Below are 23479 nucleotides of genomic sequence, written 5' to 3' on the forward strand. Positions count from 1 at the left end.
AAGCCCTATTTCCTGATAATGTCTGATGTGCTTGTACAAGATGTAAAAGACTGGTAGTTTGAGGAAATCACGACAGCTTTCAAAAACATATTTGCTTGCACAGAGCAGTGAGCCTTCTTGGTTTCCCTGTAGATTAAAAACAGGATTGGAGTGGTGAGGTACGCGGTGCTGCACGGCTGTCTATGGGACGACCTGGACATCAGAACCAGCCCAGACCCAGACATCTACCAGCACAAGTACAGAGCCTTTATCTCACATGTTGGAGCATTCGTTCACCTTCATCTGTCTGTTCTTATTGACAACTCTTCATCCAGTCCACCTTAAACACAGATGGTGTGTTGCTGGGAATGGGAGGTACCTTATGGAGCTGTTATTGCAGTAAAACTGTTGTGTGTGTGTATTTCAGGTGAATATTCCACAGGCTGAGGTGTGATGTTAGAGGGCTGCTCGTGGTGGCTGTGCTGATCCAAGACAGGCTCAGCTGGATCTGAATGCACATCTGTGTCAAAATACTGCAGCAAGCTCACATGTGGTAAATCCACTGCATCGGCACAACCGTCACTGCCAGTCGACTAATGTGACACTTGCAGACTGAGTGATGCTGGTGGTTTGTACTGAGTGTGAGACAGAGCTGACCTCTGACCTCAGGGTGGAGAAATCTTAGAGAAAACTCTGACTCAGCAACAATGTAGCCAAGGTCACATGTAAGAGCACAGCCAATGAAAAAGCTGGGTGAGTTGTAACTAATAACTCAGCTGACACAGACAGATACACGCCTGTTTTTATGGCAGGTTTATTTGGCTACTTTGAAAAGGATTTTATCCTAATAACTCAGTTTAACTATCACAACAATGAAATGGTGCAAATGTAAAATCCTTGTATTTTGAGTAACTTTATGATTGGCTGCATGTGATGTGGGGACATGTGGCAATGACAACAAAACAAACAGAACTTAGGCTGCATGTAAATGGGCTCTGTGCAGCTTTGAATCAGCTCCTGTTGGCCTCCAGCTTCTGGAAACACTTCCAAGCAGAGCTGCCGCTTTGCAAGCTCGACTGGGACCAGTTCCCACAGCAGGTGGTCCCATCATGTCAGTGGTTGCCGTGTGGGTGAGGAAAGGACTCACAGGGAGGTGAAGGCTGGTGTTTATCATCATGAACACAGGATGACTGGCTGAGCTGAAAGGACTGAAGCGAACACACGTACAGAGTCGAGCACATTAACATCAACAATGACGCTGAGCAGAGAGACACTGAGGGTTTAAACACTCTGGCTGATGATGATGATCAGGGACACACAGCTGAACTGAACTAATAACAACAACAGGACAACATAAGGAAGCAAACATGACAACAGGAAATGTGAACAGGTGAATAAACATGAAACAAGTGCAAACACTGGGCGAACACCAGGAACCCGACACACCAGTGACACCAGGAAGTAACTGTGCATGTCATCAGTGTGGCTGCATGAAGACTGAATGAGTGATTTCCTGATATGTATGGTGATCAAATCACTTCTGTATGAACTGTGTTTCCAGCTGGTTCCAGGTCACAGCTTTATGTTCATTAGATATGAAACCTTGATGCTTGTTTAAAGGACACAGAGGGACCTTGTTTCCTTCTTTCCTTCCTTGTTGTGTCCTCTGTGCTTCACCTGCTGCTCTTCACTCTGTTACTTTGTGACTCTGGTTCTCCTGCAGACACGTGGGTGGTGTCTCCACCTGTAGATGGAGCAGCAGCTGGTCTGCTGAGTTCCTCTGACTGTCTTTGATTTGTGCTTCAGGAAAGTGAAGCGAGAGAAAGAGCAGGAAGAAAAGCTGAGTTTCCTCTCTGTGTCACATCCACAGTGTGTTTAGATGATGGGGTGACAGCAGAGAGAGTTCACAGCTTCACTGTTTGTGCCCTTTAGATGTGCACTTATTCCAAATATGCATCATCACTGCTCAGTGAGCAGGATGGAGGAAAGAAAGCATTCAGTATGTGTGCTCGTTCACACTGAACAGATAAGACTGGATCACATATTTGTGCATGTAGAGGCTGCACTCTCATTAATATGACTGTGCTTCATGTTAATAAGAAGCACAGTCATATTAATATGAGACTGTGTACACAGTCTCATATTAATATGAGCTCAAGCTGCTCTTCAAGCAGCTCGTCTTTACTTTAATACCGAGTTTTACTGCAGCAATGAATCAGAGTTTCAGCTTTTTGAACAGACTCGAGTGATGAAAACACAGAAATCTAAACTCACAGGTTCACCTGTTCACACCTGCTGGCAGATCACCTGTGTGCACTTTCATGTCATTAATCTCAGACTCTGATGTTGATCCTCCAACAGTTACAGACTGACGGATTCTCCTGTAACCTGCTGACAACATCCTGAACACAGTAAAGCTTATTTGTCAGGCAGCTGCAGGTCTGTGTGACGTGTTGGACACAAACAGGAAGTGGATGCAAGTGTGTCACAGGCTCACTGTGACCTCTGAAGACTCACACATGTTTCAATCCAACACAAACACAAATCAGTCTGATTACATGTTTTACAAAAACCTGAACAATGACTGATCAGCTCAGTCATCATTGTGTCTTTAAAAGCTTCCTGTGGGTCAAAGGTCTAAACTTCACATCGTTTGCAGGCAGAGGAGACGTGCTGGCAAAGTTTAAACTTCATCAACATTTACACTTTGCTTTCTTCAGATTTCACTGCTGCTGCCTAAAAACAAAGCAACGGTACCAACGATGAAGAGCTCAGTCTGGACTGATTGTTTGCTTCAGGATCATCTGTGACGCCGTGCTTTAGCTCTTTAACATGTTAAATAGATTTTCCTGTAAAGCAGTAAATAAGTTGAATAACAGCACTGATATCAGTGACAGTCCAAAGACTTTGGTGCTCGGCAAAGCTTCAAGTTTCAGCTTTTATTGTGATGCACAGATAAACAGAGCAGCCACGTTTATCTAGAATGAAACTCTTTGGCTCCTCAGCTTTACATCAGCATATAGAGAGTGTGCAGTTATATTATGGAGAAAATAACAGAGAATAGCACTAATAATAATAATAATAATGAAAAAAGACAAAAAGTATTAAATATTTAGGGAATTTAAGACAAGTTGGTATTTACAGTTCGTGTTTAACTTGTGCAAGTGGCATTAGTTGAAGTGACAGTGTGCAGAGTCCTGTAGTTGTAGTGAGTGTGTAGTGGTGTGTGCAGAATGTCAGCAGGTCAAAAGCCTGATGGCTTGTGGGTAAAAAGTGTCCCTGTGTCTGGTAGTGCGGGTCTGGATGCTCCTGAAGCGCCTGCCGGACGGCAGAAGTGTGAGAAGCCTGTGGCTGGGATCAGAGAGGATCCGCTGTGTCTTCCTCATGCAGCGCTGTCTGTAGAGATCCTGCATGGCTGCCAGGTCAGTCCTGCTGATGCTGTGCTGATCTCACCACCCTCTGCAGAGCTTTGCAGTCCAGACCATTACAGCTGCCGTACCAGGTGGTGATGCAGCAGTCAGAATACTCTCAATGGTGCAGTATTTGTTAGTATTCTGGGTTCATGCTGAATCTTCTCAGGCGCTGCAGGAAGAGCCGCTGTCTTGCTGCTTTTGTGCTCACATCAACATGGTGAGCAGCTCAGATCCTGCTGATGTTGATGCCCAGGAATCTGAAGCATTGTTTTAAGAGCCAATGAACGCCTGTTTTTTCCAGATGAACTGGTCCTGCTGCTTCAGCACTAAAGCTAAATGCTACTAACTGCACATAATGTCCTCCTGTATATATTCACTTCATGTATCTAATGTTCTGTCTCTTTGTGCACAGTCGAGGAGCGCGTCAGGATACATTTCACTGCATATTGTACTTGTATAACTGTGCACGTGACAAGTAAAGAATCTTGAAAGGACAGTATCCGGTTGTTCAGTGATGACGTGACGAATCCTACTTCCGGGCCTAAAGTAGTCTGCGTTTAATATGGCTTTTGTGTTGTTAACATGTTTAATGTTTTGTATTTTCTTCTATTTGATCTCAAAAAGCTCCTAAAACAGTCAGTGATCACTGTTGACCTCCCTCGGCTTTTATTACCGCTAATCATTTATTTAAGCTCAGTTTTTAAAACCTTAGGATGTAACTACAGCCCATGCAGCAGTATATGAATGACTAACCTCGTATTGTGGATGGATTATCTCAGTTGTTCTCCTGGCTGAAGTTTGGTCCTTTTACAGCATCCTGCCATGCGATTACATTTGTTCCTGACCACCGAGAACACTCACGTTAACTTTTATCCAGTGGGAAAAAAGTTAGCTTGTTTATATTATGCTAACATAGCTGTGTCGCTAGCGGTCACGTAGCACATCATTATATACCAGCTAGCCCAACTTCAGTAACCCTACAAACGTCACTGCTGTTTAGTTTTCTGTCTTCATTGATGTTGGAAGTGATAACAGAGCTGTACGTTTGAATTTGTTTCCAAAACCCCGCAGTCAGGACATGCTATATTGTATTTAGATAGAAGCTAGCGAGCTAACTCCCTGCTAACTTCTAACTCCGTTAAATGTCATAAATTCCGTTTTCATGGATGCCTGGATGTTAAACTCAATTGTTACACCTGGTAGAGCAGAACGCTGATCATTTTATTAAAGATGAAAGACTTTAGACAGTTTTTCAACTCTCAGTAATGCCATAGTGATCGTTTGATATATGGACCTGCAGCGGAGTTTAGGCCCAGACACGGCTAGTGACGTCAGACTGAACAACCGGATAGGCGACCGCACTGATGCCTGTTCATAATGTCACCAAAGCTAATAACATGTTGGCTAAATGTTCTTGTTGTCAGAGGTAAACAGAGGTGAGAGGAGCAGATAATAAGGCTTAAATAGATGCTGAATAACTAAATGCTGCTAGCAGTTAGAGGATGAACTCTGTGTAAAGCTGGGCACACGCTGTGGAAGTTTTTCAGTCACGTTATTCAGCTTGTGCTCAAACAACCGACTCGCAGGGGTTAGAAGTTCATAGGTCACAATGCAGGTCTGACACTATATGGCCCGATGCTGTGCTGCGACCTGCTGCTCACACTGTGCGTCCATAACACGAAGCTTATAACACAAAATCTGTCTCTGTCTCTGTCTTTCACTCGCACACAACCACCATCAACTTTGCTAAATTGCTAATGAGGAACATGGACTTACCAGGCAGCTGCAGCTGAGCAGCGATGTCCATCCAACTCTTTTCATGGATGTTGCGTTTGTGATCATTTGTGAGGTCACACAAAAGGCTGGGATGAGCCAAAGTTCTACAAGTGGTGCCTCCATCACTTGTGATGCTACTCCATCTGTTTCACTTCCATTTCTGTGTTTACTTGTGCGCAGTGTGAGAGGTCGCGTTAAATCGTCTCATGGCGCTGCTTCAACAGTGCGACACCTTCACGAGGGGCGACCAGGATTTCAAACACATTTGATTTTCTTGTGATTGCTGATCAAGAGCTGGTTGTGAGGTGTTAATCGCTTCTCGTTACCCCGTGTGTGCTACACGATGCACGACACATGATTATGGCGAAACTCGGGTTGATCCCCAAAACAGTCACACGAGTGAAAAATGGTCTCATAATGGTCCAAAAATCACACAGTGTGCCCAACTTAAGCAGTCAGCTTGGTCCTCTACATTGTTACTGACATACAGCTGCTCTCTGCAGCCATGTGGCTGCAGTTGAGTTGAGTTGGCGATCGTGACTCAAGAGTTGGGAGTTCGCCTTGTAATCGGAAGGTTGTCGGTTCGAGCCCCGGCTCTGACAGTCTCGGTCGTTGTGTCCTTGGGAAAGACACTTCACCCGACGCCTACTGGTGGTGGTCAGAGGTCCTGGTGGCGCCAGTGTCCGGCAGCCTCGCCTCTGTCAGTGCGCCCCAGGGTGGCTGTGGCTACAATGTAGCTGCCATCACCAGTGTGTGAATGGCTGTGTCCCAATTCAGGGTCTGCACGCTTGAAGTACGCATTTCAAGTGCGGTTACATCACCGCCACGCGACGACGGCTGTCCCAATTCGAAGTGTACTTCAAATGCATACTCCAAATGCGCCGTCGATTTCCCCAAATATCAAGCATGGTCCGGTGCACGCTTCGTGGTCCCATATATCCCACAATTCATAGCGCGGCGGTGGGTGTGGAGAATTTACGGCAGAAGGGAGCGGCCGAAGAGGGTTTTTTTTTTCCAAACTTTATTGAACTTATAAAGCGAACAGTCAGTCATTCCAGTTCAGTTTGTACAGTAGACATACAAGGCAAATAAGAGTAACAATATACAGCACAATGAAATAAGAAGGATAAATAAATAAAGGATGAAAAAAGAAAAAAGAAAAAAAAGGGGGGAATGTGACAGACTTCATAACAACTTTGTAGTTGAAAGTTGTGACAGCTCATTCCTTAAACATTTCTGAATGAATTTCAATCAATGATAAACCTTTTTATTGGAAGTTAATTTAAGAGAGTTTAAGTAATATTCAATTTCAATCAAAAACAAATTAAATGATGGGGTTGAGTCTTGAAATTTACATTTATGTATGTGGAATTTCCCTAATAAGATGGAGCGGCCGAAGAGTGAACTGTCAAAAGTACTGAATATGACGTCACTTATTTATGTGCGAATGTGTAATAATTAAAGTCAGTCATATATCCACAAACACAACAAGCTGAAAGTCAGTGATATATGTATATGTGTGTATGTATATATATATATATATATATATATTCAAGCTGAAAGTCAGTAATATATGTATATGTGTATGTATATATATATATATGTGTGTGTGTGTGTGTGTGTATCATATACACACACACACACACACATACACACACACACACATATATATATATATATATATATATATATATACATGTGTGTGTGTGTGTGTATATATATCATATATATATACATACACACACACACACACATATATATATATATATATAGTGTGTGTGTGTGTGTGTGTGTGTGTGTGTATATATGATATATATATATATCATAATAATCTGACAATACTATAATATTGGCCATATTATATTTACATTACCACAGTGAGATGACTTTAGTCTCATGAACAACATTAACTAATTGTTATTTACAGCTAATCTTAAACGACTGTTCAGCACAGACATGAAGCCCAACAATCATGTTTACAGTCCCGTGGTCTCAGCCTCAGATGCTCAGCTAATCAAAGTGACGTCATGACAAAAATGAATGACCAACAAAACATTTTCTCCTTCATTTCTGTCACACAAAGCTGTATGTAACGTGTCTCGCGGTTAGTATCATGGTTGCTAGGCAACCTGAACAGCGCACCGAAGCGTATACCGTCCCATTTCACAAGCCTCTCACTTCCGCACTTCTCGTACTTATAATACGCACCGTACGTAGTACGCGTAGTGCGCGTAGTGCGCGTACTTCAAGCGTGCAGATGATGACAGTGAAACAATCACAGCTGATTGTGTGATGATGTAAACTGTCACTGTTACATTCAGTGTGTGTGACATAATGTTAGTGCAGGCTGATAACAGCCTGGTTCTGTTAGAAACACATGAACGTGTCCATAGATCAGTGTGTGTTTAACATGAGAGCTTCAGCCCTGCTGATGTGTTAAATAAAGACATGCAGGAAAACTGATGAGACTCTGAAATAACTCTTTATATTTATAATGTAACTCTGCATCAAAAGAACAACAAAGGATCCCAGACAGGTTTCTGTGAACAAAGACCATTCTGATGTTTCTGTGTTTCTAACAGTTTGACATTATTAGTAAACAGACTGCAGTGAGCAGCATTTATAAAGAGCTTATATATAAAGATATGACAGCTGTTTGACAAGTTTATCACTCTGTGTTTGGACCTGATCAGTCCAGCTGTTTACTTGAAACATGTTCATTTACCTGTTCTGTTATATTCATGTTCTTGTCTCTGTTGAAAACACATTTTAATGTCCCTCAGATTTTTCTCCCAGATGAATAAATATAAAAATGACACAAACTGACTGCAGCTACTTTTTGTCCTTTCTGTCAGAAACCTTCATGTGACTCATGAGAGACACGTTTCAGCTGTTTGTGACAGATCAGAGGCCAACAAGTCATTTATAACACTTTCCATCATTGTTTAGCACAAACACATGTTGACACAGCAGCGGGGCCGCAGTGAGAGTCAGAGCGAGGAGATCAAAACTCCTGTTTGACCACAGCCTCAGTTTGTTCCTGCACTTCAAACACTTCCTGTTGTTGACTGGGTGGAGTCAGGAAGCCAGCGAGGCCCTGCAGGACTGAGACTGCAGACTGGGACGTGCTCTGTGATGGAGATCAACAGCATCACTGACTGTTTCTGTGAGGACACCATCATCCCAGCAGGGCTGTTTCCCAACAACAAGCCCTGGACCATCAGAGACCTGAAGCTGCTGCTGAATGAAAGAAGAGGATCTTCAGGTCTGGAACAAGGACCAGCTGAGAGTGGTAATAACGTTACTAATGTTCAGCTACACTTTACTAGGTCACATCTGTGACACACGTCTAAAACATGCACACAATCTGAACACAAACAGGGACTCATGTGTTCCCACAGCCAGATGCTGAGAGCCATTTCCTTGTAGTGCTGTGTCTACATACATGAACCATTAGATGTTATTGGAATGATTGTCAGCTCTGATAGTTTCATGTGTGTTTAGCTGGACGCTGTTTGATCCTCGACATGTTTAAAGGTGTCCAGTCCTGAGACACTGGGGCTGGAAACAGCTGTGATGTCATTGGACTGTCACACAGACAGAAGTGCATGAAGTGAGCAGCCGAGGAGCCGCTGATGTTTTGGATTCAACAGCATTTGAAAGGTCGACACAGACACATCTGCCAATGTCCAATCATTGTGTGCTAGGCAGTGTTGGGACTAACGCGTTATTAAGTAACGCGTTACAGTAACTACGTTATTATTGTGGTAACGAGCACGGTAACTAGTTATTATTCCAAAACCAGGAACGCGTTACTCGTTACTGGGATTTAGATAGGGTCGTTACTCGTTACTGGGATTTAGATAGGGTCGTTACTCGTTACTTCGTGTGGTGGTTATCGCGGAGCTTCCACAGATTCAATAACATTAGCAAGTGGTGGAGGCCAGCAGGTGGATGAAGGAAAAGAGACCCGAGGCGGCCGCCGGTCCAAGTGTGAACTGAACTTCAGGTAAGAAGTTATGACCTGCAGTCTCTCTGGGTCAGATATGAACCAAGTTTAGGTGGAGTTTATTTTCTTTATTCTGACTTTTTCCGTACTGCGTGGTAAAAAGGAGAACAGTTTGTCCCGTAATTCAAGTACAATGAAAAAGACACAAAGCTGGATTTATTCTGTGTCTTTGCTGCACAGCTGCCTCTTCTTCTCTCATCCTCTCACCCTCCCTTTCCTGTTTCTACTTCAATCATGAAACTGATCAATGATCAGCTGATCGGCTTTTCTCTCTTGTTTATTTATCGCCCACTTTGCGCCAGAAAGAGGAAACCAGCGGATGTCGCGCTAAACAACAGCAGCACGTTTAAGCTTGATCAGCTGTTGTTAGAATTTATTTAATATTAATTTCTAGTATCAGCTGATGTTTGCTGGAGCCACAGCTGTAAAGCTGCTGGTCATGATATTGGTTTGGTTATCTGGTGAGAGGGAAACATGAAGATGAAACCAGGAGATGTCCTTACTGGATCATCAGAGCTGTGATGGAGAAACAGGTTTACCTTTTAGGTGACATGAATGAGTTGAAGTTATGAACTGTTTCTGAGAGACAAATAACACCAGGATCCTTTTCTAAGCAGCTGACAGCTGGTAACTGTGCAGGGGCGGGTCTAGCAAAGTGTTGCCAGGGGGGCAGGTAGGGCATTAACAGGGAAAGGGGGGCACAAAGAAATACTTTTCTTTCTTATTCTCATTTAAAATGTCTAGATTTTAAAAAATAATTATCTGAATCTTACAACAAACGATTGATAGATTGATGCATATATACCATCAGAACAGTGTTGTTTGTTTGTTAAAATAAGATAGCATTAACAGTTTGAGCGTAGTTACAGTCAGCAGTGAATATAAATGCTAAAACTGAATATATTCCATAGTGTCCCCCCCGCATCAGTAACAAATGGTTCAGCCCATAGCAGGACCGGCTTTTTTCTTGTTTTCAGTAGCAAGCGATGCTCATGATTGTGCCAGAGCACATTTTGAACACCATGGGAATTTCGGATTTTACACAGGTGGGTGGATGTTACACTGTGGAAATGGAAGGAAGGTGAGTGTTATTAACCCTCTGTGGTCCACGGACACGCTGCACCTCCAAATCACATGACTGATGTAAGCTGACACAGCAACAAGCTGCAGCCACGCTGAGTCTCTGTTTCAGCCACATTGAAAGTTCAGACTTCAATGTTTTTACATTTTAATTACAGGCCAGTAAATCCAGACTTTTTCTAAATACTGTCGTCAGATTTGTGTGTGTGTGTGTGTGTTTTAAGCGCGAAAACAGTATAAAAAAGGGAAAAAATCCACGTTTCCTATCGGTGGAAAAATGCACCATGTCGACCAATTTAAAAAAAGGCAACATGTGGGATTTGGTACCGCGGTAAAGTGAGCCGTCATTTGTGAGCCGCGGTCAAGCCAGCCTCTTATCCGCCGCATAAATTTCCTTGCGCTTTTACACCAGTCTTTACGGTAGCGCCTTTTCGCTTTATATCCCGATTGAAAGCCTAGACCCGCGCACACGTACACGCGCACGAACAGTCACACGGGCACACGCGCACACAAATTGCAATGGAACAGCCCAATACAGCCATCGTGACAGTCTGGTTGCATATTCAGAAATTCATTAAAAATCATTCTTAACAGTCGATGCCAAGTGTTCAACACAGTCCTCCTCTGCAACACCTACTTTACCTCTGGGCCAGGTTTGGTCCAGATTTACTGTAATATTCCTCAGAAATTACAGGAAACTTGTATTCAATCTAGTCAATACACATTCACAGTCAATACAATAGAATTATGTCAATTTTTAAAAATTCATTCAAAAATCATCCTGAGTAGTTGAGGTCCAACTTTCAACAGATTCCTCCTCTAGGACACCTACTGTACCTGTGTGCCAAGTTTCAGCCAGATTCACTGTAAAACTCCTCAGAAATTAATGGAAACTTGTATTCAATCTAATACAGTCAATACAATTATAGTTAACGATGTTAACTATACATAAATGTACAGTAATTATAACTCATCTATGTGTTAAAACTGCTTTGTATACATCAAATAACCATGTTATGTGCCATAATACATTTTAGAATTAAAAACATCATTAGTCTTTCACAGCTTTTAGGAAAACTTTGGTAATGAAAATCATGATATTGTAAGCTCCACACATGGCAACAGCTACCCATAAAATACTTGATGTTAGTGAAATAATTAGCATTATTGTTAGTTATTGCTGTTGTAGAAGACCATTTATATCACTTAACATTTTGTTCTGTAAATGCAGTAACATATAAACACAGACAAAGACTGTATATTGTCTAAACCTATGTATGTATTATAGATGGAGAATAATGTAAGTTCTGCTAAAGACATACATTTTCATGTGTGTTCTGTAAGTATTCTGTGTTCTTCCATGTAAAGTTGTAATTTTATTATTTTTATAAGGATCATCAAGAAGAACCACCACACTCAGATGTGCCCACAGAGCAGACTGAAGCTGTCACTAAACAGGTTTGAGATATATATATATATTTTAATTGTATAAACAAACTATTATTGTGATTAATGATTTTAATTTGTTATTTTTTTATGTATAAACACAAACCCTTAATTATCATTTTAAAGAGGTTGCTAGTAAATATTTATTAAGGGAACCTTCTAAAAGAAAAGCAAGCTTTCTTCTTATTTAAATACTTTGAAAGTAGTTCTCCCGGATGCTCCTCGAAGAAGCCTTGAGAACAACACCACCAATGGCCAAATTACATCCCTGAACAGTGACAATATATTTTGTTTTTAATCATTGGCTGTAGATATTAATATTGTATCTCTGTACTCATATTCTCATAACCTACAGATGATGATATGAATGAAAAAATGTAATTTTACGATTCATCACCCATTAAAAACTGTGGCCACTGATGTTTTTAATTTTGCATATCACAGTCAGTGAGCCATATTTCGCTTCATTGATTCTTACTTCTTGGCAGTCGTTCCTGTTTTTGATCCGATAATCTTGAAGGGCAGCCATAATACTGGTTCATATCATGACTTATGTTCGTAGGTTCCTTTGTTCTTAGAGCAACTAAAAAGTTCGAGTTAATTGGGTCGTCAAGAAGTCACTTCATTTTCTCAGAATAATGTCAGTCGGTAGTATTCGAGTAAGAATGAGTGAAAAAGGCCGGTCATGAAAGGCATTTAAACTGTTGGAGTGATTGCTCAATACTGTTTAAAAAAAAGACAGACATTTTAATATCTATCCATCAATAGATCGATACATAGATATACATAGAGAGAGATAAATATGTGAGTGTGTTTTTAAATTTTAATGTTATTCTGTGAGAACAATGAAAATTTGGATCTAATAGCACTAGTTCATGCTTTCTAATACAGCAGCTAATACAAAGAGATGGCTGGCATCTGTAGTAGTTTTGCCTAATCTAATTTTGAAATACATTGTTGTTGAGCTATGCTGGACCTCGAATAATATGTATATTACAATCACTGTATTTATCTTTCTTAATTTTTTTATAATGTTATGAATTCTATATTTATTTTGTTATTTAAAGTTTTTATTTTTCATTTTATAAATTTTCTCACCAGGATGAAAAACAACAAGCAGCAACACAAAAAAGGATAATGTCAGCACATCTCACGCAAGATGTAGACATTTCAGTGTGGATTGCTGATCTCTGCAAGTTTCAAGTGGACGCTGTTGTCAGTGCAGCAAATACCATGTTACAACATTGTGGTGGGCTGGCATTGGCGATCTCAGAATGTGGTGGGCCAAAAATACAGAAAGAGAGCAATAATTACAAAGCAGAAAACGGACCTCTGCGGACTGGAGAAGCTATGGTAACAAGTGCTGGGAACCTGTCTTGCCAAAAAATTATTCACGTAGTGGGACCATGTCTGCAAAGCAAACCATCAGCCAAAGATGTCACACAGGCAAAACCTATGTTGCGACAGGCCATAATCAGTGTTTTGCAAAAGGCAGAGGAGCACAAACTGTGTTCTATTGCAATTCCAGCAGTAAGTTCAGGAATATACAACCTTCCTGCCAGGGCATGTGCTGATGTGATTGTTCAAACAATCTATGACCATGTAAAAAATAAGACTAAAAAATCAGCACCATTTACAATAAATCTTGTGGACAAGGAGGAAAAAATGCAAAGAACTGTTGAGGGACCCATTTCCAAACAGTGAAGGACAAGGAAATCAGAATGAGGATCCAACTCCAACTTCCATAAGTCAGGTGATCATTGTTTTTGTCATATTAATGTTTGAATTATGGTCATTTAGTTTTGATTGATATCAATAGGAAAATATGGAATGCAAGGCAAAAATGACACTTTAAAACAGTGAATTATAATATACTAACACACCACACATATTAAACAATATTTAAATGGTAAAGTGTTTTAATTTATTATAGAGCACAGAAGATACAGAAGGATGCAATGTGCGAAACACCTGCAGAAAAGTCCAGGAGGAGGAAAAGTTCAACACATTGGATAAATTACAGGTAAATCAATGTGTATTCTACTGTCTTTAACTTCAATGAAAGCTCAACAAACAGTCATAACATCATGATCACTAGAGTTGCTGCTATGTCATTCAGACACAGTTCGGAAACATGCTGAGGGTTACATGAGAAGAACATGTGAATTTTTATGTTTGAACTTTTTGTGCAAATCTAAGGCTTATGTATTCTGTTCTGCTGAAAACTGTTTCTGTTCCCTTTAAACTATTCATCCTTTTAATAGCTTTTCCAAGCTGATTAATTATTGATTGTGGTAGGTTACACTGATGTCAAATTGAGTTATTAGTATTCACAAATTAAATTTGAAAGTAACAATCTTGTGCACATAAAACAACTTTTCCATAAATACTTAACTTGTCCTATCAATGTATTAGGTCTCTATAATGGTATAACACATAGTCATTTATATGTCTTGATGAACTGTCAATCATCCTTTTTATGTCAATCTGAAAAACTTGATTCTGTTCATCTGGACGTTTTCAGTGGGAGAAACGTTTCGTCACTCATCCAAGTGACTTCTTCAGTCTAAGCTGACTGCAGTCTTCCCCCAAATTATAAAGAGTACATTATCATAATCACTGAAACCAGCGAACTGAAGTAATGATGGGTTGTGGGGTGAATTGCTTCATCATAATTATGCAAATTGGTATGACCATTGATCAGGAACGACTCATCAAAGACCACTAATAAAGGTTCAAGGTTCAAGGTTCTTTATTTGTCACATGCATAGTTATACAAGTATAACACACAGTGAAATGTAGCCTGACACGCTCCTCGACATGTGCAAAAATTGGGGGGGGGGTAGAGGAAGAACATTATATATATATATATACATATAGTATATACACTGGGTGAATGTGCAGTAGTAGCAGCAAGCAGGTGAATTCTGTACATTAATATGAATAGACATCTGACTATTTTACAGGATAGACAATATAAACATATTTAAAATTAAAGGAATTGAAATGTACATTGTGCCTTGGTTTAGTGTCTGGAAGAGTCCTGTCTCAGTCAATTATAGATGATGTGAGAGGGCGGGTGTGTGTGTGTTTAGGGCACGGATGGCTTGGGGATAGAAGCTCCTCTTGAGTCTCTCTGTCCTTGCCCGGATGATGCAGAACCTTCTACCAGATTGCAGAAGTTGGAACAGTTTGTTGCCAGGATGGGACGGGTCCTTCAGTATCTGCGCTGCTCTAGTCCGGCATCTCCTGGTGTAGGTGTCCTGAAGCGGGGGGAGAGCAATCCTGCAGCAGCGTTCTGCTGTATGGATCACTCTCTGGAGAGCTTTTTGGTCCTTCACACAGCTGTTCCCAAACCACGATGTGTTACGAGTTCAAATTGGGGATGGACACAAGAGAAAAACCACAATAACAACACTGGTCCGGCCGGGTTGAGTCAAACGATGATTTTAATGATCACACGCGTGGGAGATGGACACTGTATGCAGACAGCCTCAGATCTCAAAATGGTGGAGCATTGCTCAAACTCTTATAGCCTCTGGTGCCCCCACCTTATCATAAAAGCCTAAACACTCACATGCTTTTCTCTCACACGGCGCCTAAGCTACAACCTTGGCTCCCTGTTTATCTGCTCCTGCTGAGATGGGGCAGAAAACTCCAGTATGTTCTCTTCTAATCAGACAAATAAGGCGATGACTTTCTGCGAACAGTATTTCTTATAACTCAGCAGTATAATGCATCATAAAACAATATCATTCATTCACAATAAATCAGCAGTCTACTTTAATGCAAATCAGTTTAACTAATGCAATAGTTATCAGCTTCTTCTAATTCAGGGGAATAATGCAAACTAAAACTACATAATAATTCACAATCTTTAATTAGGGGTATAACATGGCATAAAATAATATTATAATCTAACAATTCCCCCTGATGAGCTCATTAGAATAATGACCTCACCAACACCCTGTAATCCAGTGTGGCCGGGTTCATCCCTTCTCACTCCGGAGGTCCTTTGTCCCCCTGATGGGCGAACCATATGTGAGATGACCTCTGTGTTTGCGCAGTGCAGATGCAAGAAAAACTATTATTCCAACAATAGCAGGTACAGATGACACTCCCCAGTTCCCCCACAGCTTTATTTGGTGCTACCTTATACCCTTCAGACGTACTCAGACTAGAACCTCTGTCCAAGGAGCTTTTAACCTTTATTTTATTGCTGCAGCTACCAGTGTCGTCCAGTTGGGTGATCCTCTGCTCTTCTTTCTTCAACCTCAGGGGTTAGACAACCCTTCAGTCGTGGCACAGATCAGGGGATTATTCTGCCCCGATTTCAAACAACGATCTGTGCATCCTCGGGTCCTGTGTGTCCTCCAGAAAAGATCAGGAACGCGTCCCCCTTTTGCCCAAGAGCCTTTCGAACCTCGTTGGTCTGGTGTTCCCGGATTTCCGCCAACCCCTTCATGGTCATTGCTGTGTTTATGGGATCCATCCTTTCGAGGTGACTACCCGGAGCCCAAACGCCATCACCCTTAGACCCAGTTGGTGTCTCGGCAGTCACCGTATCTGTCTCTGCTGCCAAGGATCCTCGCATATCTGTGACCTCGTCTGGTGTCTGTTCCTTTTCTCTGTGAGAGACAAAAAACCAAAACACCTCTCTTCCTAACCCTAATAATCTAATGTTGTTATCTACTGACCTTCTAGTGATTCAGAATTGGTTTAAAACATTCAAAATGTTTCAGGGACTTATTCTAATCATATCCTATGTGTGTGTAAGCATGTTTGCATTTAGCCCTCTGCACTCGAGGCGTTTCCTACACTTTATCAGTCCGGACCATCACGCCGAACGAAGCTTCTGACCTTCAAAAGGCCGAGTGCCAACTCATTATAAGCACATTTGCAAGGTGTGTCTGAAAATTATTGAAACCACTCTTTTTAACAAAAGGCAAATAAATTAACGAATCTTCTAAACGCTATCCAGTTCATTTCAATGATTGATGCTTAAACATGGAAATAATGATCTATGCTTCTCACTGATTCTCTAAATAAAAGTCCGGAAACTTCTCGGGCCACTATTAGCTTAAGCTTTACCATACCTAAGGTATTCAAGACACAAATGAAATTATAAAATGTTCAAATAATCCTTGTTTGATGTTAAAACTCAACTTCCCCCTTTTTGGCACACTCCAATGTGTCAAATCAACGGAGCTAGAACATTAAAAGAAAAGGTTAGGCAGCTACAAGGTTTCCCAGATTATTAAGTTGACCTGCGTGTAATGTTCTGACTCAGGTATTTAATATTTTAATAAATGTCATTTAATCAACTACCACTACTTAAGCTTAGCAAAAGACATAATTGAATAAAAGATCACAAAGAATAATATGATATCAGTGGTGTGTAAGCGCGTGCGGCCTTCTTTGCTCCAAGTCACTCAAATCCATAGATCAGCCAAACATCGCGTTGACTGTAGCTTTTAACCCTTATTAGCTTGAGCACAACTCTATACTGAGCAACAAACTGCAATATGTATAAAAATGATCATGGTTACACCTGCAAAGAAAGATTATATGATTATCCTAACACCTGTAAATAAAGATCAACCTGAGGTTATAGCAATCACTGGAACGCAAATGTTAGTATAATATCAAAAACTTCAATTAGATGATGATCAATGCAATGCTTAGTACTTGATTCTGATACAATAATAATGCCGATGTGAAAATAACAGTAAAACACCCCCTTTTTCCCGTTTAATTTGACACATAAACGTTTATAGATGGCTCTCTTAAATTTGACCTTCCCCTGGTTTCTCCCTCCCTGACCACAGCAGGGGAAACTCTGTTTTGATTCAGCCATGAATGCAGCTCACCTGATTCATCACTGAGCTCCACCATCACTGGCGTCTGACAGGGTGGCGCTGCATATTCTTCCTTTAATGGGTCTATTTTCAATCTGTTAATTAGATTACTTAAACATGAAGCAGACTACGTCCACCACAAGTCAATACAGCTGTAGATGTGGCCAATCATCAATCTATTACCAATTAATAACAACAGATAGCTTTTATTTTATGTATGCTCTTAATCAACCACTCACCCAGAGGATCTCCAATCCCAGGAAATTCCTTCTCCTCTTAAATGAGTCTGTCCTCCTTCCATGGCCTGGTAACTGGTCCATCCAGAGCCATCTGATCTCAAAATATACATACAACAAGCCAAACCACACCTTGGTCACACCAACCCTTTTCCGCCCTGAAGACGTTCAACGCCATCTTAGTATGGACTGAAAGTGGCTTTAACGCTGACTGTCCTGACAACCCAGAGAGTTTATTTGTTAGTACTGGATAAACTTTATTATTTAACGGCGGGTGTATGTTAAGTTTCACTGCTTTAAACTTGCCGTAAAGTCTTCACACGTTCATGAGTGTAAGCTGTTTCTTCATTGCGTGTATGTGCGTTTATAGGTGGATTAATTCCACTTTTTTCTCAAACAAGGCATTTCTCTAACACGTGCCTCTCTCTCACATTTCTCTGCTTGTGTGTGTTTTTGTTTCACCTTTTGTTGTGATGCTCCGGACGCCTTCCCAACCTCCACAAGTTTGTTGGGCCCAATGTTATATGTTAAAAACTCCTCTTAATTCCTCCTTTAATTCTCTGCTAGCTGCTGTCTTTTCCACAGCTGCTGATTCTTGCTGAATTTGGTTTCCATAACTATAATTTTGCTTCGGCCGCTGTGCTTGTGGGGGCAGTTGGTCCAGGCCCGTAGCCACCTGTATCAACACACTGAGAGATTTATTTAATATCATTTTCATCACAATCTTACTCTGCCGACTGAGGTGCCGGTCTTAATCATATACGATTTGTCTCTTCTATATCAAAACCCAGCCGAACATCAAACATTCAGCATAGTCATTCAAAACCTTATTTATAATATTATAATCAGCAAAATTACAGGCATGTATCATTATTTGCAAATCATAATTATAAAACTCAAAAACACGCTAAACAGCAACAAAAGACCTCTGTGCGCCTCACAGCTCATTTGCATGTTCACACACAGTCTAAAAATAGCTCGCAGCGCTGCAGCTGCACGTCACACACAGGGTCACACAAAGCTCAGGCAAAACTCTATTATTTTATATTACAAAGACGTCTTATATTTACAATCACTGACAGGCCTGACAGATTCAGCACCTAACAAATTTCGACAAATTTAAAATAACGGGTCTTACCGAAGAAAGTCTCACTTTTTTGTAATCAATCAAACAGTATCTGTTACTTCTGGGAACAGTTTCTGACCTAATTTCTAAAATCCCTAACTCAATTTAACAGTATCCAAAAAAGCACATCACACCGTTTCAAACGGTGAGGAGACTCTAACTCCTAGCTTATTTCAGGATGCCCTGTACCCCACAGTTAAGCCAAACTGAACTAACCCTGTTCGCCGACAGGTCAAGGCCACGCGTCCACGGCCAGGAGGGAGCGTAACCTCCGGGCTATGTGCTTCTTAGCAACTTCTGGTGCCGTCCTATAACAATTTTCGCCTACACAATTTTGACAAATTTTACCATAACGGGTCCAACCGAAGAAAGATAACTTTTTTGTAATCAATTAACCAGTATCTGTTACTTCTGGAACAGCCTCTGGCCTAATTTCTAAAATATACCTAGCCAATTCCCTACCAAACTACCTGAGCCTTTAACTCAATATCCAGGGACTCAAACCCAACATTATTACTTTCATATTTCTTCAACTTCATTACATATTCTTAAACAACTTTAACTGCATAACACACGGTGATTCTCATCAAAATCAAAGCAGACCCTCTACCAGTAATTTCAGTGAGTAGACTTTAATTTAGTCATATCCAATTTGGCACACTTTGGAAATAATTCAACAGGTAGTGCCTTACCTTTAGATAAGCCGGCTTTTGCCCACTCACATCAGACCACTGGCTTGTGCCTGTCCGTTCGACAACCTCGGACCGTCCAAACTTTTAAATTCCACCCCAATACCACAGGACGAGCCCCCAAGCTGTTACGAGTTCAAATTGGGGATGGAAACAAGAGAAAAACCACAATAACAACACTGGTCCGGTCGGGTTGAGTCAAACGATGATTTTAATGCACACACGCGTGGGAGATGGACACTGTATGCAGACAGCCTCAGATCTCAAAATGGTGGAGCATTACTCAAACTCTTATAGCCTCTGGTGCCTCCACCTTATCATAAAAAGCCTAAACACTCACATGCTTTCTCTCACACGGCGCCTAAGCTACGACCTTGGCTCCCCGTTTATCTGCTCCTACTGAGATGGGGCAGAAAACTCCAGCATGTTCCGTTCTCTTCTAATCAGACAAATAAGACAATCACTTTCTGCGAACAGTATTTCTTATAACTCAGCAGTATAATGCATCATAAAACAATGTCATTCATTCACAACAAGTCAGCAGTTTAATGTAATGCAAATCAGTTTAACTAATGCAATAGTTATCAGCTTCTTCTAATTCAGGAGAATAATGCAAACTAAAACTACATAATAATTCACCCTCTTTAATTCGGGGTATAACATGGCATAAAATAACACTACAATCCAACAGTACTCAGGGTTTCACAGCAGCTTTTCTGGATGCTGACGAGGACTCCAACCTCATGTTTCACCTCTCTGAGCTTCTGATGTCTGTGAACACTCGTGTTTCTTCTCTGGGCTCATCTGGACAAAAACACCTTTCTGTGTTTGGCTGCAGCCTCATTCTGACTGACAGGAAGTGTGTTATCCATGAGCTGCACTTCTGTGAGGAAGTTTCCTGCTGTGTTTCCTGTCTGTGGACAAACACGAGTGTTCCAGCTGAGGACTTGGTTCCTTCCACCTGTCCATACAGGACATCACGCTGTCTTTTCTCTTTAAATGCAGCTCCAGGTCCTTCCACGTGCTGCTCTGTATTTGTGCAGTTTGTAGTGTGTCCTGGGAAACGTAGCACACATGGTGTTCTTCTGCTGTTTCCTCCTTTCACTGAGTGTGAAACACTGACGCTGTGCTGTTGTTCACAGAGGGGAGCTGATTCTAGCTGCAGCTGGACTCTGTCATCTAACTGAATGTGTTGGTGCTGATCACGGGGCTCTGAGGGGGGAGCAGCAGGAGGACTCTGGATGCTGACGTCAGTGTATCTGTGGAAGCTCCCACAGCGTGTCTGTCATTCAATATTGTGCTGTATATTGTATCTATGCAAAGATGAACAGACTGTGTGTTCACTGGTCTCTGTGCTGCAGCTCTGATGTCATCATCACTCCCTCCTCCACCCTCAGCAGTCCCAGCATGCTGCTGTGGTGCACCCCACCCTCACTCTACACCTGAGCCACAGACCACACCCTCCACCTCAATATACACCACAGTTTTCTCTGCTGTGGAAATGAGATCAGGAGGAAATCATGATTATTATTATTTAATAAACGCTCACATTAATGTGGGCTCATTTGTTTCATATTAGAAACATTAGTTGAGTGTTTTTAGTATAAAATGGTGAAAGTCCCTCTTTTTGCTCCTCCCCTCACCTGTGGATGGACGGTGCTGTTACCGTGGTGACAGCTTGGATGTGTTTCAGTCCTGCCTGGTTATCACTGCAGGAATCTTTCACATTTATTACAGGTAATAACTCTGATTTTTCTGTGTATTATGAACTAAATGTATCCTGATACACACAGAGATGGATGAGCAGAGGTCACATGATGAAAGAACAAACATGGAGTCTTTGATTTATTTAGATATTTATTGATGAATGCAAACAAACCCTGACACTGAACCATCGTCCAGCAGAACAAACCTGATCACATGACCTGCTGACCCAAACAGTGCAAAGCTCCATGGCAACAACAACAAACAGCCTCACATATGTTAACAGAGGCTGTTAGAAGCACAGAGTCTTTACAGTCTTTCTCCTGTTTGGACACAGATCTCTGCACATCTTCATCACAGTTACTCACAGACGTGCAGAGTGTGTGGATATCAAAGCTAAGTGTCCACCATGTTTGTAGTCTGTACTGGGACTCATGGAACATCTCTCTATGAGCACTCAGTGCTTTAAACAGTGAGTCCCAGTTTAACCAGCAGCCTTCACACCACACATCACACAGACATGGAAACTTCAAACCCTCAGACTGAAGACACCATCAGAAATAAACAGATTGTGATGAAGATGAAGAACTGGACCAGTTTGCTGTGGTTTCTTCTGTTCCTGTCAGAAATAAGAGTCTGGCAGCACTTTGCTCTCCTTCCACATGTTTAAGGAGGAAGTGAAGAAGAGTGAGTGAGTCGTCTTCCTCTGTGGGCCCAACATCAGGCAGCAGCCACGTATTTTTAAAAACCCAGCACACTGGTTAGAACTGCATTCAAAACTATCGTGACAATATTTTCAGCTTCTATGGCTGAAACATTTTCAAATGATGAGCTTCCAACAATGAGTGAAACAGTAAGAGCATGTGGAAAGTTTGGAAACATCCCATTAGGAAAGAGAAATCAAACATTTGGATTCATTTTAATGAGTTCAGACTTATTGAAAATGCAGAGGAGCTGGTTATGAACTGAGCTTCAGAGAAACACAACACACTGAGATTCAATGTAAAGCTTTGAGTGGAAAAAGACAGAAAAACAACATGTGGATCCTGGAATAATGGGAGCTTCCATCTTTAAAGGACTGAAGAGGAAGAAGTTTACAAGGAATCATTTAGAAGAGTTTCAAACATCAACTGATTGAATCCATGAATCTGAAAACGTGTTTGTGAGTGAAAGAGACAGACATGTACAGACTGAACTATCTGTTCAACAGTCAGAGTGTTTCTGTAACAGGAGACACTCTTTACACTCCACTCAGCACAGGGACACTGAGGAACCACGAGACCGGAACCTAAACCCAGGATAAAGAGTTTGAGTGAATGTGGTGTTGAAGGTGTGGAGGTGGATCAGAGTGTCAGAGGAGACTCTGTAGAAGGACAGAGTGCCAGCAGGACAGTCCACATACACTGCTGCTCTGTTAGAGACAGAGGAGGAGGAGGAGGAGGAGGAGGAGGAGGAGGAGGAGGAGGAGGAGGAGGAGGAGGAGGAGGAGGAGGATGTTGATGTTGATCTCTTATTGTGCCAGACACGAACAGGACCATCCTCAGTGCAGTACAGACTCCAGGAATGATTGTTCTCTCCAAACTCACACTCATCACTGCGTCCTTTCCTTCTGATGCTTCTGTAACTCACTGATATATAAACGTCTCCTCTCCACTCGACCTCCCAGTAACAGCGACCAGTCAGACCATTTCTACACAGCAGCTGAGAATAGATATTAAATCTGTCTGGATGATCAGGATATGACTGATATCCTTCACGTGTCACCTTCCTGTTGTTGTTGGACATTTTAAGTTTTCTGCCTATGGTGTTTGTGTCGATTGTGAGTTGACAGGAATCTGATGGAGAGAACAAACACAATCCAGCTGCAGTTATTGATCCATCATCTGTTCATTGATTGACACTTTGATGATGACTCCTGACATGATGAAGATGGTTGAATGTGTGCTACTTTGTTTTCATGAATCCCATTAAAAACACACTTACACTTCCTCAGACCTGGTCTCAACCATCGGACTCCAGCAGGCTCCACCCTGAAAGGAAGAGGGGGGTCAGAGCAGCACAGTCAGCATGCACACATGGACATTACATGGCTCTCATACACACACTGTTACACACTGATAAAGGAACAGTCCAACATTTTCACAAATATACAGTGGGGCAAAA

General features: G+C 41.5%; 1 long non-coding RNA gene across 1 annotated transcript; it reads left to right on the forward strand.

Moving 5' to 3' along the window:
- Positions 1 to 11009: 11009 nt before the first annotated feature.
- Positions 11010 to 13660, forward strand: LOC120743225. The gene is made up of 3 exons (XR_005698099.1): positions 11010 to 11715; positions 12805 to 13456; positions 13637 to 13660. It is a non-coding gene; the product is annotated as an uncharacterized LOC120743225 (long non-coding RNA).
- Positions 13661 to 23479: the final 9819 nt, after the last annotated feature.

The sequence above is a fragment of the Simochromis diagramma genome, unplaced genomic scaffold (genome assembly GCF_900408965.1).
Source record: "Simochromis diagramma unplaced genomic scaffold, fSimDia1.1 OVJJ01000522.1, whole genome shotgun sequence".
Taxonomy (NCBI): Eukaryota; Metazoa; Chordata; class Actinopteri; order Cichliformes; family Cichlidae; genus Simochromis; species Simochromis diagramma.